Genomic DNA, 4,129 nt, shown 5'->3' with positions numbered 1-4,129 from the left:
GAGTCAATATTTTATTCTGAGCCAATATTGCATTCATAGTATCAATATCAAGAACTCCTTTCTTCTGAGTTGTCCGATTATTCACAGGATTCCTTTTAGAAGTGTACATGAACTGGTTATTTGCAACCGTTTCAATGAGTTCCTGGGCTTCTGCAGGCGTCTTCTTCAGATGAAGAGATCCTCTAGCAGAGTGGTCCAATGACATCCTGGACAATTCAGACAAACCATCATAGAATATACATATGATGCTCCATTCTGAAAACATGTCAAAAGGACACTGATGGATCCAATTCACACCCCCACTCAAAAAATTGGTGACTTAGTTCTTTTGGCAAGCGGACCAAAATTATCGTCAAGTAATAACACACAATGGAGTGGGATCGTATCACATAGATTGGCAAATTTGAGCAGTTTTAATCAATTGATGAATTAGTCAAGCGAAACAGATAAATTGTGATTTGCAGAATTATAAATGGCAGAAATGTAAATGAGTAAAATGTAAAGGAAAGCAATAAAGAGCAGAAATGGAAATAATAGAATGTAAAGTGCAGAATCATAAATGACTTAAATGTAAATGGTAATGGAGAATTGCAGAATGTAAAAATAAGCTATAAAGAAAGTGGTAGATAAGAATGGGGAAATTCATTGAGATTAGAAGATGTTGTCTCTTTAGATCAACTTCAGTTATATCCTTTTCAATCATGCAACTCATTGACCTCTTGGCAATCATGATTGATTGAGCCCCAATCCCTTGGTGACTCAATCTCTCAGATCTTGATCAATAGCCAATTCCTTGGTCTAATTATTCATGAAGAGAGATATGCTTGGTCCCTGATTATACCAGACATTATCATAGGTCCAAGTAGAGGGAGGATTATATGTCACCATATCCAAACACCAAAACCCAGATCCTACTCATTTGTGAGAAGGGATTTCAAGCATGGTTTCAAGTTTCCTTTCCCAAGGTTCCCATGAAACCCATTTTGCATTCAATCTCTTTCCCAAGATAATTGAACACTAAGCATGAAGAACGAAATTCCTTCTAGCAAATCAAAGAGAAGATGAAGAGAAGAAGAATTTCACTATCATTAATCCATCAAGTACAACAGAGCTCCCTCTCTCAATGAGAGGGAATTTAGCTACTCAGAGCTCAAAGAAAAGTATTCAAAGTAAAGAAGATGATGAAGTGTAAAAGTGAATCTAAAACTGCTATCTCTAACTGCTTAACCCCATTCTCAGTACTCCTTGGGGGTATTTATACTACTCCTAGTAAAAATAAAAGAATTACAAAAGTGAAGAAAAAGAAAATTATATTTTGGAGGGAAAAGAAACTCAATAAGTGTGACTTCCCAGCTGGCGTGTGGTTGGCGCTCCAGTGGCGTGTCACGTGCTCCCTTAATTCTGGCTTGGCGTGCCACGCCTAGTCCCTCAAGTGGCACGCTCATCTTCGTAACAACCTTGGCGTGTCACGCCTTCGAGCTCAAGTGGCACGCCCTAGCTTTTTTTTTTTGCTTCTCTTGCTTCTGGTAACTTGAACTAGAGTGGCACGCCCAGGGTATGGCGTGGCACACCCAGGGTCTGCGCGTGCCACGCCCCTTTGTGTACAAGTGATTCCTCTGTTTGGCGTGCCACGCCACGAACTCAAGTGGCATACCCCAATGGTTCTTTGCTCTTTGAATGACACTGGCGTGCCACGCCTGGGATTCAAGTGGCACGCCCAAGTGATGAATAGTGGATGGCGTGCTATGCCTTCGACACCAAGTGGCATGCCCCATGTATTTGGCCTCCTTCACCCTCTCTGGAAACTTATACCAGCGTGCCACGCCTATAGGCTGGCGTGCCAAGCCCATAATCATGCCTTGGTTCCAGTAGCTGGCGTGCCACCCCCAGTACTCAAGTGGCACGCCATAGTGAGATTCTTGGGTTGGCGTGCCACGCCTTCAACATCAAGTGACACACCCAGCCCTTGCTTTATCCTCTTTGTACATTGGCGTGCCACGCCTGGTCGCTCAAGTGGCATGCCCAGTCTTCAATTGCCTTCAACCCCTTCTCTGGATTTTTGTACTAGCATGCCATGCCATGCTGTTCAAGTGGCACGCCCATACATTTGTGGACTCTTCAAGCTTGGTGTGCCACGCCTGGATCCTCAAGTGGCATGCCCAAGTGACTTTTTGGAGTTGGCGTGCCACGCCTTCGATACCAAGTGGCATGCCATAGTGAAGGTTCCTCCTGGAGTGATGAGTTGGCGTGCTACGCCCCTTGGCTCAAGTGGCACGCCCATAGTGGCTGATGGGTTAGGCGTGCCACACCCAACATGGCGTGCCACGCACCTTTTGTGTTCTCCGTTGTTGCTCTCTGGAACTTTGTGCTAGCGTGCCACGCCCAGTTCCTGGCATGCCACGCCCATATGAATGCTTGAGAATTCTCCTCTGAAATTTAGTACTGGCGTGCCACGCCCAGCTCCTGTCATGCCACGCCAGTGCATTTTTGTGGCATTTGTTCCAAGTGACACGCCAGTTTCACACGCCCAGCTTCTTTGTTGCTTTCTTCCCATTTTTGATGCCTTTTTCACCTGAAATTCAGCAGAACTCATCTCAAAGTAGTATACCAGAATATCCATCAAATAATGCATGAATTGTACTAATCAAATGAGATTTATGCTCTTTTATGGTCCTCTTTATGCATGAAAGAAGGGTAAATGATGCAAGTCATCAGACACCTTCTGATCAATTGCTTGTATCTTTCCCATGCTTCATAGAGGGATTGACCTTCCTTCTGTCTGAAGGTTTGGATTTCCACTCTAAGCTTGCTCAACTTTTGAGGTGGAAAGAATTTCGCCAAGAAAGCATTGACCAACTTTTCCCAAGAGTTCAGGCTTTCTTTAGGTTGTGAGTCCAACCATGTCCTAGCTCTGTCTCTTATAGCAAAGGGGAAAAGCATAAGTATGTAGACCTCAGAATTAACCACATTGGTCTTAACAGTGTCACAGATTTGCAAGAATTTAGCTAAGAACTGATGAGGATCTTCCAATGAAAGTCCATGAAACTTTCAATTCTGCTGCATCAGAGAAATTAATTGAGGCTTAAGCTCAAAGTTGTTTGCTCCAATTGCAGGAATTGAGATGCTCCTTCCACAGAAGTCAGAAGAGCGTGCAATAAAATCACCAAGCATCTTCCTTGCATCACCACCATTGTTGTTGGGTTCGGCCATCTCTTCTTCTTTTTCAAAAAATTCTGTCAGGTCCTCTCCAGAGTGTTGTGTCTTAGCTTCTCTTAACTTCCTCTTTAGAGTTCTTTCAGGTTCCGGATCAGCTTCAACAAGAATGTTCTTATCCTTGCTCCTTCTCATATGAAAAAGAAGAGAACAGAAAAGAATAGGAATCCTCCATGTCACAATATAGAGATTCCTTTATGTGAGTAGAAGAATAGAAGAGTAGAATGAAGAAGAGAGAAGATGAAGAATTCGAACACAGAGAGGGAGAGAGGGTTCGAATTATAAGAAGAAGAGAAGTGTTAGTAAATAAATAAATAAATAAATAAATAGAAAGATATGAGAGAGAGAGAATTCGAATTTTAAATTAAAATAAAAGGAAAAATATTTTATTTTATTTTAATTATTGGTTAGTATTCAAAAATTAAGAGAAGAAATAAAATAAAATTTGAAAACTAAATAAATTAATTAATTAAAAAGATTTTTTGAAAAAGTGGTTAGTAATTTTTGAAAATTGGAGAGAGAAAAGTAGTTAGGTGGTTTTGAAAAAGATAAGAAATAGTAAAACAAACAAAAAGTCAAGTGGTTAATTGAAAAAGATTTGAAAATCAATTTTGAAAAGATATGATTGAAAATCATTTTGAAAAAAGATTTGAATTGGAAATTAAAAAGATTTGATTTTTGAAATTAGAGTTGATTACTTGACTAACAAGAAACTAAAAGATATGTTTTTTGAAAAATTTTGAATCAAAATATTGAATGTTAGCATTAATTTTGAAAATATGAAATAAAAATAAGAAAAAGATTTTGAAAATAAAATTTTTAAAGTTTTCGAAAATATTAAGAAAAAATGAAAAAGATTTTATTTTTGTAAAAGAATTGAAAAAGATAGAATTTTTAATTTGAAATTTTGACTTGA

The 4,129-nt window shown here is 39.4% G+C and overlaps 1 non-coding gene across 1 annotated transcript; it reads left to right on the top strand.

Annotated features, from left to right (window-relative positions):
* Positions 1 to 2,705: 2,705 nt before the first annotated feature.
* LOC148555725 (small nucleolar RNA R71) lies at positions 2,706 to 2,808 on the top strand. Its single transcript, XR_015887972.1, has one exon. It is a non-coding gene; the product is annotated as a small nucleolar RNA R71 (small nucleolar RNA).
* Positions 2,809 to 4,129: the final 1,321 nt, after the last annotated feature.

Source organism: Arachis ipaensis, chromosome B6, assembly GCF_059453495.1.
Source record: "Arachis ipaensis isolate K30076 ecotype BB chromosome B6, ASM5945349v1, whole genome shotgun sequence".
NCBI classification, from domain to species: domain Eukaryota; kingdom Viridiplantae; phylum Streptophyta; class Magnoliopsida; order Fabales; family Fabaceae; genus Arachis; species Arachis ipaensis.
Note: the sequence above shows the minus strand (reverse complement) of the source record. Positions and strands in the feature narration are given on the sequence as shown.